This window comes from Ranitomeya variabilis, chromosome 4 (genome assembly GCF_051348905.1).
Source record: "Ranitomeya variabilis isolate aRanVar5 chromosome 4, aRanVar5.hap1, whole genome shotgun sequence".
In the NCBI taxonomy this organism is placed as follows: domain Eukaryota; kingdom Metazoa; phylum Chordata; class Amphibia; order Anura; family Dendrobatidae; genus Ranitomeya; species Ranitomeya variabilis.
In genome coordinates, this window is record NC_135235.1 from 714,139,615 (window position 1) to 714,152,080 (window position 12,466).

Consider the following 12,466-nt stretch of genomic DNA (forward strand, 5'->3'; position numbering starts at 1 on the left):
CGAAAATAATCAATCAAACACAGGGAACATACTGGAAAGTAGTAAGAATCTTGTAAAGTGTATATGATAAGGTCCATGTAAATATAAATATTAAGAACACATAAGCCCAATGGTTATGATGTTAAGACATGGACCCTAACATATATAATGCACAATATGAATTTTGGTCATATGTTTCTCTGAAATTTATGTTTAATACAACAAGGAACACCTATGGGGTAACTTACCAAACTTTGCCTGCTTTGCGGGTGAATATGTGGACCAACCACGTCTGGGGTACAGCTGCGCAGCTACAGCAAACCAAGCCCGTTCAATCGCCAGCCTGTCACGGTATCCTTCGCATCGTGTGTCCCATAATTCCGGATGTTGCTCCATCAAAGTAATTAGCTTCTCTGTGTCCACACGAGGGGGCATAATATTAGGCAGTCAGCAGTCTGAAGATGCCAGCACTCTGATAAGTTGACAACTTCACCTCAGAGGCTAAAATGATGTCTAGACTTATGTTTAGCTTTGTCCCAATCAATGTCTAGACACCTGTCTGGTAATTGCTACATTTGCTTCAAATGTTAACCCTAAAATTTGGAAAACGCACATGGACAGCACACGGACGTCATCCGTGTGCGGTACGTGAGCTAACTCAAGAAGAAAAGTAGCCACCCATGAAAACTGCACACCACCAATAAATAATGAAAAAAGGAACGGCTTTATTAATAAACAATGTTAAAAACAGTATAAAAACATGAGAAATACACATATCCACCCTTAGGTCTGCTCGTAATGCATCCCATATATAAAGGTACAAATATAAATGTCTATCATAACAAACAACCACCTGGCATACGCAAATAATGCAATACTAGAAAAAAAAAATATATATATTGCAATATAATGCTGAGTATCAAAAAAAGACACTATTGCTAGCTATCAGGGAAGAAAGTAAATAGCCAAGGACCTACTACCCTGAAAGGGAGAACACAGTGGACCCTGTGCCCACGAAGATGTAAACCTGAATCCTATCAAGAAGGGCCCCAGAAACAATATAAAGCGGCCAGCGATGTAAACAAATACTCACAAAAGTGACAGTGCTGAGGGTCCTGACTCAGTCAGAGCACAAGCTAGATGAAAGAGTGTCCCAAGATGGGCCAGCAGGCAAGTAAAGAGGCCTAAGCAGCCGGTGGTGAGAGCTAGACCGCTGGGTGGAAGGACCCAACGTGTGTCGCGGTATCCAAAGACCGCTTCGTCAGGGGAAGTGTGCGGTACGTGTTTACAATCACCCATTGACTTTAATGGGTCCGTGTGATCCGTGCGCTCCCACGAACACTGACATGTCTCCGTGTTTGGCACATGGACACACGGTTCGCAAAAAAATCAATGACATCTGCACAGAAGCATTGATTTTAATGTGTCTACGTGTGTCAGTGTCTCCGGTACGTGAGGAAACTGTCACCTCACGTACCGGAGCCACTGACGTGTGAAACAGGCCTTAGAAGGCTTTGGGACTCACGTACAAGCCGACGCCTAAGGAAAAGAAGCTAAGTATAAGTACTTTTATTCCACTGCTACCGGCAAGGTGTCTCTGACAGTCTTGGAATAACCCGCACCCGCACCTTTGATACAGGTACCGAACGTTTATTTTAGAAGTCCTGCCAATAGATTTGTCCACCGTACGTGGATGCTTCACAACCTGGAGGAACGTTTATTGCTTCTAGCATATCTTGGTTTATTACATCACTAAGCTCTCTCAATATTGCCCTTTGGAAACTTTCTGGGTTATAAATACATATTTTATAAGAGGGTTTCAATACACCCAAGACATCTTACAGTACCTTGACAGGTTGCATTTATACTAATTACCCCTTTCCCCTCTCACTTTAGTTTGAGGCTACACACCTTGATTTGAATCTCTTCATTGTCAAACATCACAAAGCTTTCTCTCATCTAACAGGTAATCAATATCATTTTGGTGTCTAACCCATGCATTTTGTTTTATAGGGCAAGTATTGTGCTCTTTTTTCAATATCTCCCTAATTGGTTTAGGGCTATACTTGCAGCTGACCTGATGCACTTACATTAGCGCCGCTACACATTGAATCCATTTTATTTCTACATTCAGTAGAAATTGTGGGACAAATTCTGGTGCAATTTTTACCCATTTCCCAGTGTGAAAATGTAAAACTCGGGGCTAACACACAATCTTGGTGGTAAAAGTGTAAATTTTTTTCTCTTCACTTCTTCACAATGGTATAAAACTTTGTGTCACACCTGTGGTGTCAATATAATCACTGCACCCCTAGATGAATTAATTGAGATGTTTAATGGTAAAATGGGGTCACTTATGGGGGGTCTACTCTTCTGGCACATCAGGGGCTCTGTCAATGTAATATGGCACCCTCAAACAAGTGCAGCAAAACCTGCACTGTAATATGGCGCTCTTCCTTCTGAGCTTTGCACTGTGCCTCAACAGTAAGTTTTCAACCACATATGGGGTATCGCTGAACTCAGGAAAAATTGAGTAACAAACTTTGGGGTCTGTTTTCTCCTTTTGCCCTCATGAAAATACAAAATTTGCAGCTAAAAATTATTTTTGTGGGAAAATGTGATTTTTTTCTTTTTTCACGGTTTAACGTTATAAACTTTTGTGAAGCACCTGTGGGTTTAAAGTGCTCAATACACATCTAAATAATTTCCATAAGGGGTCCATTTTCCAAAACGGTGTCACTTGTGGGGCGTTTTTACTGTTTAGGTACATCAGGGGCTCTCCAAACGTGACATGTGTCCGCTAATGATTCCATCAAATTTTACATTCAACAAGTCAAATGGCCACAAGAAACAAAGTGGAGAGAAAAGATTAGGTTGTTGTTATTTTTGTTGTTATTGGGCAAGGGGGTGTTTGCTATAGGGGTAGACATGCCGGAGTACAATGTAGGATGGAATTAAATCGGAAACATTTGGTGCAGCTGTGTAATATGTAACCCAGGTCGGAGCCCCAACAATAAGAATGGTCTTAAGGCATTTAAAGAAGTGGAAAGCAGATATTGCCGTAATACAGGAAACACATTGGAGAAATGAAGACATTTTCAAAATTAAAAAATTGTGGGTGGGGAGGTTTACGGATCTGAAGGAGAGGGGAGAAAATCAGGAGCGTTAATATTGTTGCACAAAAAGTTTCCACACAAAGTCAAACAGGTAGAGCGCGATATAGAAGAGTGATACATAATGTTAAATTAGAAGTGAATGAAGGGGAAGAGTGTAATTAATGTCTATGCACCTAATTCGGACCAAAAACCTTTTTTTTTTTTCTTTTGAGCAATTGGATACTACAGTTGTGCTCAAAAGTTTACAAACCCCGACAGAATTTTTGCTTTCTTGGCCTTTTTTTTCAGAGAATATGAATGATAACACCAAAGCTTTTTCTCCACTCATGGTTAGTGGTTGGGTGAAGCCATTTATTGTCAAACTATTGTGTTTTCTCTCTTTAAATCATAATGACAACCCAAAACAACGAAATGACCCTGATCAAATGTTTACATACCCTGGTGATTTTGGCCTGATAACATGCGCAGAAGTGGACACAAATGGGTTTGAATGGCTACTAAAAGTAACATCCTCACCTGTGACCTGTTTGCTTGTAATTATTGTGTGTGCACATTAAAGCGGAGTGAGTTTTGGACGCGGAGGAGAGGATGTGGCGCACGGAGGGGAAATGGCTGTCGAAGACAAGCCGGAAGATGATCATGGAAATCGCAGCGGCAGTCGTCTAAAGATCTTTCTACCCAAGAAGCTGCTCGAATGTCTACCAGAATGTTCAAGCTTACGAAAAGAAAGCATCGTTGGAACACGAGCGAGAATTCATGTTGCTGACCGTCCTTTTGGATTTCTTTTTAATATTATGTGATTCCTCCATTGATAGAGCATTCTTCAGGTTTATGTTTTGCCGTTTTTATACAATAAAAACTTTTACATAAAAAATAATTATTTTTGCATCACTTTATTCTGACAGCTATAACTTTTTAATTTTTCCGCTGATGATGCGGTATGGGGGATTGTTTTTTGTGGGACAAGATGATGTTTTCAGCGGTACCACGTTTATTTATATCCGTCTCTTTGATAGTGTGTTATTACACTTTTTGTTCGGCGGTATGATGATAAAGCATTTTTTTTAAACTTTTTTTTATGGCGTTCACTAAAGGGGTTAACTAGTGGGACAGTTTTCTAGGTCGGTTCGTTACGGATGAGGCAATACTAAATGTGTACATTTATTGTGTAGATTTTTTTTATTTAAATATTTAGTGATTGAATAAATACTGATTAAAAATTTTTGCAATTATTTACATTTTTTATTTATTTCTTAGTTTACACTGTGTCTCACTATGAGACACTCATTTTGTGCAGGCTGATCGCTTCTATAACATGCAGAGCTGCATGCTATAGAAGCTTTCAGCACTGCACGGAGTTGCACACTGACCAGAGAGACTTCCTGGTCATCACTGCACATGACCGGAAGTCTCTCAGCAGTAGAGACCCGGATGTCATCATGATGACATCGGGTCTCCATGGCAGCAATCGGGACCCAGCATCATGCTGTGGGATCTCCGATCCAAGGGCAGAGGGTCTTTCAGCCCCTCTGCCAGCTCCGGAATGCTGTAGTCATGTTTGATCGCAGTGTTCCAGGGTTTAAAATGCCAGGAGTGGTCCGTGACCACTCCTGGCACTTTAGTACTGGGTGTCACCTCTGATAATCATCTGACACCCGGCTGTGATCAGCTGCGCTCCCCCATGAGCGCAGCTGATTGCATGGGACGTACTAGTCCATCCATGGGAATTAGGTCCCAGGTCACATGGATGGAATAATACGTCTGATGGCAGAAAGGGGTTAAAGTGATATTGTAACAATGGTGGGAAGAAAAATAATTTCACATATTCATTCACATTCACATAATTTCAAGATGCCAACTTAGGTAGGAAAGATAGTTTTGAGAGAGAAATTAGTATCTTATTTGTATACACTAAAAAAAGTCCATCAAATATGAAGAGTTTAGCAATAAACAGAGAAAAATGTGTAGTCTTCGGATGACAAAAAAAACTGAAAAGGCCAGAGAAAACTGGAAGGAGGCCCCAAAAATTGTTAAAGAATGAGCAGAAAAGAAGGAATGTTTAGGAAGACACAAATGGACATTGAGTTGAGGAGGTTTGGGGATAAAGTGGGCAGGCTACTAGCAAATTTGGCAAAAGGAAGAAAGGGGAAAAAAATATAATAAAACTTAAGAATAAAGAGGGTCTAGTAGTGGATTATCCCAAAGAGATAAGCTCAATCCTGAGGGATTTTTATGGAAACTTATACTAAGATGAGTCACAGGGGGATGACAGAAGCAGAGATTTTTTGAGTAAACTTACAATGCCTAATTTCACAGAAACATATTTGATTGTGCCAAGTGTCCTTGTTACGGAGGAAGAGGTGAAGAGCTCTATTGGTGGTCTACCAGAAGGAAAAGCTCACTGTCCTGATGGGTTCACAGGTGATTTCTTTAAAGTCATGACCCAACAAATAGCTCCTATTCTAACTAAATGGTATAATGAGATACTTACAAGGTGAAGACTTGTTGGGGGAACCAATATGGCTCATAAAAGCTTGATACCAAAAGATGGGAAAAGCGCATAGGATCCAGCTTCCTATAGACCTATCTCTCTGATAAACCAGTATATTAAAATAATTTCCAAACTTATGGCAAACAGGTTGGCAGGGATACTCCTAGCTCTAGTGTCATCAGCTCAGGTGGGCTTTCTGAAAGGTAAAAGTGCGGTCACAAATGTTCGACGGACATTATTATTTATATAGCGCCATTAATTCCATGGTGCTATACATGAGAAGGGGTTATGGAGCGCCCCCACGTAAGGGCAATGGGGTACTCGGTACCGGGTCCTTCGGTTCTTGATGGGAATGTCACGGTGGCCCAACCCGGCCCGTGGCCCTTTGAGGGGCATCCAATAAAAGGGAGAGTTCTTATGAGATAATAATGTTCATGACGCCACCTGTGGTATTCGGTCAGGGTGACCGAAGCTGCTTAGGGGTCTGCTGGGGTGATGTGATGGCAGCTAGATGGTATACCTTCCCACAGGTGAAGTGTATCCCCAGGGCTTCCCAGAGTGTAGATGGTGAATGGTGGATGATGTAAGGCGCAGTGAATAACGAGGACACAAGGTTGCAGTCTCTTTACCTTTTACTGAAGGCTTCAGCATCCACAGTCCAGGGTACAGACCACAGGGTAGGCAGTGTCCGGCCAGTCTGAAGGCAAATCCAGAGTCCCCTTATCCAGGTGGAAATCAGTAGCCTTCCTCTAGCGCCTGTGTGTTGTAGTACCTCCCTGCTGAGCTTCTCGGTGAGGTCCTCACAACTGATGTTGGTGTTCTAGATGTTATTTCTCTTTCTCTCTGTCCCCCAGATGGTATGGATAGGACAAACCCGTATGACTGATGGCCTGAGGCTTTTTACAGGGACCCTACGACACCCCAGCCCCCACAAGTTGCCACCGTGCCTCCTGGGTGTAAGGTCGGGCAGCTAACGTGGAATTAACGGTCCTGCCGGTCTCTGAAGCAAGGCTTGGAGACGATTGCTTCTTTGGTGTTCCGGCCACCGGCTTCTGCGCCTCAGAAGGAGGCAGCCTTTTGCAGGGCAGAACTCTTTCTGGTTTTCCTCTCCTTGTGCTATGACTTCGTTTATCACCCTCTACAATACAATTCTCTTTAGTGTCCTTCCTTAGGATGCTGCCGCACGTGGGGCAGGCGCAGCTCCGTGACCCTCTGTCTAGGCCTCTGACAGGATCCCACCACTGTCAGGGACCTGTCTGCAGCTCTGTGATGTTCCTCCTTCCCCTGTCTGCCTGACAGGGTTCTTCCTGGATCAAGTCCAGTCAGCTTCTGCCCAACTTCCTATCCAAACCACCAGTTTTACCTAATTGTGAGGAGTGCCTTAATAGATAGGAGCGTAGCTCCCCCTGGTGGTCTGGAGTTTGAAGTGTGGTGTATGGTTTGTGATACCTGGTAAAGTGATCTCCTTTAGTGCCTTCAGACGTAACATCACTCCCCCTGGTGGAACGACCAGGACTCTGGGGCGCAGCAGTTACATACAAAATTATAGATATTGTTTACAGTAAACAAATTTACAATGACAGACTGGTACAGAGGGGAGAGGACCCTGTCCTTGCGGACTTACATTCTATGGGATAATGGGGAAGAGACAGAAGATCGGGGGTGCAGCAGCTCTGGTGGTGGTGAGGCGGCAGCTCGGGTGGTGGTGAGGCAGCAGAATGGTTATTGTAGGCTGTAAGCTATCCTGAAGAGATGGTTTTCAGGTTCTGTCTGAATGACCCCAGGGTGGTGGATAATCGGACTTGCTGAGGCGTGGAATTCCAGAGGATGGGGGATATTTGGGATAAATCTTGGAGGCAGTTGTGTGAGGATCAAATAAGTGTGGAGGAGAGTAGGAGGTCTTGGGAGGATCAAAGATTACGTGAGGGAAGATATTGGGAGATTAGTTAAGAGATATAGGGAGGGGACAGGTTGTGGATGGCTTTGTAGCTCAGTGTTAGTAGTTTGAACTGAATTCTTTGGGGAATTGGGAGCCAGTGGAGGGATTTTCAGAGGAGAGAAACAGGGGAGTAGCTAGGAGAGAGGTGGATTAGTTGGGTAGTAAAGTTGAGGACAGACTGGAGTGGTGCAAGAGAGTTGGCGGGGGGGGCCACAGAGGAGGGTGTTGCAGTAATCGAGGCAGGAGATGATGAAAGCATGCACAAGAATTTTAGTAGATTGAGGGCTGAGGAAGGGACGGATTCTGGAAATATTTATGAGTTGGAGGCGACAGGAGGTGGCAAGAGTTTGGATGTGTGGTTTGAAGGACAGGGCAGAGTCGAGAGTTACTCTGAGGCAGTGGATTTCAGGTGCGGAAGAGAGAGTGATGACGTTTACCATAATAGATAGATCGGGTAGGGAAGAAAAATGAGATGGAGGAAAGATGATGAGTTGAGTTTTGTCTACATTGAGTTTTATGAAGCGAGAGGTGAAGGTGGATATGGCTGATAGACACTCCAGGATTCTGGACAGCAGAGAGGTGACATCTGGGCCAGAGAGGTAGATCTGAGTGTCGCCCGCATACAGGTGGTACTGGAAGTCATGGGACTTTATGAGTTGTCCTAGGCCAAGGGTATAGATGGGAAAAAAGTAGGGGCCCCAGGACAGAGCCTTGAGGGACTTCAACAGAGAGAGAGCGGGATGAGGAGGTAGTGTGGGAGTTGGAAATGCTAAATGTGCGGTCAGAAAGGTAAGAGGCGATCCAGGACAGGGCAAGGTCTTTGATGTCAAGGGAAGAATCTGTAGCAGTAGGCAGTGGTCGACTGTGTCAAAGGCAGAGGACAGTTCGAGGAGGAGGAGGATGATGGAGAACGGTCTGTTAGCTTTGGTTGTAAGTCATTAGTAATTTTAGTCAGGGCAGTTTCAGTGGAGTGGTGGGGGCAGAAGCCAGATTGGAGGTTGTCAAGGAGTTAGATGAGAGGTGGGAGGAAAGTTGAGCATGGACATGCTGCTCAAGGAATTGGTAGTAATTAGGCTAGGTTCACATTGCTTTAGTGTAGTCCATTCAACTCATAAGCTGACGGACTGCGCTAACGCAAGTGCCGACTTTGGTACAGCACTAGCGCAGATGGAGCATCTGCTAGCTCCATCTGCGCTAGCAGTGACGGACCCGGAAACGCTACAGCCCGTGTCTCTGGTCCGTCACTCAATGCGGCACATCGCATAGCGCACGCCCATTTTTTGTGAAAAAAACCTAAACCTGCGTTTTTGGTGCAGCTTCTTTCCTGCCAAGATGATCAGGTTTTGCTGTGTGAACTTACCCTTAGATGTAATAAAAAGTGGAGAGAATAAGAGTGATAGTTGCATTAGATGCAGAGAAGGAGTTTGATAAGGTAAAGTGGAACTAGATAAGACAGGTACTAGACAAAGTAGGTATGACAAGTAATTTCAGAAACTTTGTAAGAGTCTTGTATATAAATCCGACAGTAAAAATTAAAACCTCTGAACCTCTAGTAGTGTCCTTTGTGAACGTTAATATTTGATTTAACACTTGAACCCTTGGCACACTACTTGGAACAACAGAGAGAATTTGAAGGGATAAGAGGAGAGATTTGTCAGAAGTATTAGATCTCTTACAAATTTTTGTTAGATTTTCAGGCTTCACCTTCAATAAAAGTAAATTTAGAAAATTCTACAATTGTCAGAAAAAGATAGAAATGAGTGCTAGAAGGCTGTGTGGCACTCTTGTAGGGTGCTCAAATAGGGTTCCACTCCATAAATAGAAAAAAGGGAATTTGGCACTCCAGCAAGAGATGCTGAAATCATAAATTTTATTTTTATTTATTTTTTATATAGCGCTAACATATTCCGCAGCGCTTTACAGTTTTGCACACATTGTCATCGCTGTCCCCAATGGGGCTCACAATCTAAATTCCCTATCAGAATGTCTTTGGAATGTGGGAGGAAACCGGAGTGCCCGGAGGAAACCCATGCAAACACGGAGAGAACATACAAACTCTTTGCAGATGTAGTCCTTGGTGGGGTTTGAACCCAGGACTCCAGCGCTGCAAGGCTGCAGTGCTAACCACTGAGCCAATATAAATTTATTGCACATAAAAAAATAATCCACTTATGTAATTGACGTTTCGCCCTATAAAATTATAATATATATATATATATATATATATATATATATATATATATATATATATATATATATATATAGTTATAAGGGTGCATACAATAGTTCATAATACATATAAACTAATCTCATATGCGATAAACTATAGAGGTAGAAAAATTGGAGAACCTAGGAGATAATTATATAGTACATAGCAGAAAGTAGCAGGCAAAATAGATTATGAGTGCAACTCCAGATCGATCGTCAACATTGTAAATACGTAGAGGATATAGCCAATACTAAAGAAGGGCATATAGAGTCAAAATAATTAAATACGGTGAGAACAAAACTTTACCAGATAGTGGGTCAATGCAGGTAACAGTTGCTGTAAAAGCTGAAAGAATAATAATGATTGCTAAGAGTCACACAGCCCAGGTCGAATCTGTCCAAACCAAAGCTCAATGCTTGGTAAACAGGTGGAATCAAACAGCCATTCACCAATATAGTCCTGTGCAGAGAGAGCAAACCGCGCTGAGGAAGAAGCACAGCCATGCTTGTGAAAGGGCACTGAGTCTTCTGGTTTTGTCCAGTCACATGATGCCGGCATGTGTATGTCACCGGAAGTGACGTGAATGATGACAGATGTCGCCACTGGACGCCATATTGGTGAGGAACAAATAACATTTCCTACTGTTATATTATATCTAGGTTTGTTCACATATTATTAGAGTGTTTATATCATCAATGGTGACCTAAACAATGGTGAGTATCACCCTTAGGTATTATACTAGTGAGAGACCAGAAAGAACAAGTATAGTAAGATCACATGAGCGATCTTTCGCAATGTTCATTTTTGTTATTTTCTGTAAAGTAGTTAAAAATGATATACATTTCTCTTCATGTTTTGAATTAGAAAACAGTGTGCAATGTTCCCAATGCTGGAAATCAAAACTAGTATGAAGATTTTGTGATTAACTCATGTTTTTGAACACACTGCTATTATTTTCAACACTACTGTATTGAGGTCATATGATAGGCAAATAGAGGGAGAGGAAATTGGGGGAAAAATCCTAGTAGGGTGGAAGGTAGTACAGAAGAACATTTTCAGTGAGGTTTGGAGGGACGCATAGTTTAGGATCATGCATAGAGCAATCCTGGCCTTTAATATACCAATATACAAAAATACGAGAAATCTTCTGACACATTGTCCAAAATACCTCAGCAAACACGCGATCAAAAACACACCCAAGAGAATTTGTTATATTAATAAATATAAAAAGACTTTATTTAGAAAATTGTCAGGATAGGAGACATCGGGGAAGCAAGGCTCATACCGTTTCACACATGTTTGGAAACGCAAGGGTGCACGCCATGAAAATGGCATTGAATATGCAGAGGAATACAAAGTAATTCATGCTCGAAGTATATGCAGACAATATGATCCTCTACGCTGACGTCACAGGCAACTATACTAACATTTCCTGAATAGTTGTAAAACCTATAATATACAATTTACCTGGACCACGCAGGAATCAATCCCACCACAGCGTGCACCCGCCCCAACGTGCGTTTCGGCGTGATGGCCTTTTTCAAGGGGTAATGTGAAAGGGGAACGGGGTAAGTATAAAAAGAGACCAACCACCAATAATAAGTTACCATGTGGTCACATGATCATTCTGCACCAATCATGATAGATCAACAAATCAAGCCTATGTTTGCTGCTCGCGTACGTAATATATAGATCATGTGATGTATCTACATCACATCCTAGCGACACGCCGTCTGCTTAATGTGACGCGTGCGTAGCTACGGTGGCCTAAGACACAAGTCGGCGCCGGCGTCACGCGCACGGCATGAGAACACCATGGCAACTGAGACGCCGTAAGCCGACAAGCGTACAGGGGCCTGTAGCACGCATGCGTACAAGCTAGATGCAGTGCCGCAATGTAGAGAAAGGATAATATGGCAGCTGCGCGGCGATCATAAATCAGATGAAAAAAGCAAATCTGGTAAGTATATGCAGCAATACAAGGCAATAAAAAGAATACAAATATCATCATGGTGATCATAAGAAATGGCACAAAACAATTTAGTCAATATAGTATAAGCTGAACTACAGGGGTGGGACATATAAGCATTCGAAACAATTGATATGCATAATAGAACATCAATGATAAGAAATTACCAACGGACACTGACAAGAAAAAGAAAACATCAAAATAAGAAATATAATATAACATATTTAATACTAAAATAAGTCCATATGAAATAGTAATAGGCTATATTATTCCCAACAGGTGAATATATGATGATTCATCAGCATCCGATTTCTTGTAGTCTTAAAATGCCAGATGGAAGAGAAAAATTCATATGTCCAGAATTCCCATCATCCAGGAAAACTACCAGTGGAAAAACAACAAAAGGTGGTGGGTACTGGGTAAGAAGAATAAAATAATATTAAAACCATAGAAAGTGACAAACATGTGTAAATGAATAATCATTGAGAAACGAGAAAGACCAGTTCCACTACAAGAATGGAACAAAACTGATTGTTTCGTTTAGCCCTTTTGGATAGACGGTGTCCAATGCCCAGATCCATCTTGTCTCACAGCATGATAATTTTTGTTTCAGGCCACCCCCCCGAATATTCGGGGTGATCATATCAATTCCCCTTATCAGCAAAGAGCTGTCACACCCATGGAATTGTTTGAAATGCTGTGGTAATGTCCTAAGCGTGGTTACATCATCATGATCGGCCGCCTCCTGGATCCCCAACACGTG

The 12,466-nt window shown here is 42.3% G+C and overlaps 2 long non-coding RNA genes across 2 annotated transcripts in view; one reads left to right on the forward strand and one right to left on the reverse strand.

Moving 5' to 3' along the window:
• The window catches only part of LOC143766567 (uncharacterized), a 74,811-nt gene extending 70,200 nt beyond the window's left edge, over positions 1-4,611 (forward strand). The window contains exons 2-3 of the long non-coding RNA XR_013213600.1: positions 1,876-1,945; positions 3,655-4,611. This is a non-coding gene — a long non-coding RNA (uncharacterized LOC143766567). The remainder of the gene's footprint in view (positions 1-1,875; positions 1,946-3,654) is intronic.
• LOC143766566 (uncharacterized) overlaps positions 1-12,466 on the reverse strand; it is a 114,838-nt gene that overhangs the window by 1,926 nt on the left and 100,446 nt on the right. The window lies entirely within an intron of this gene.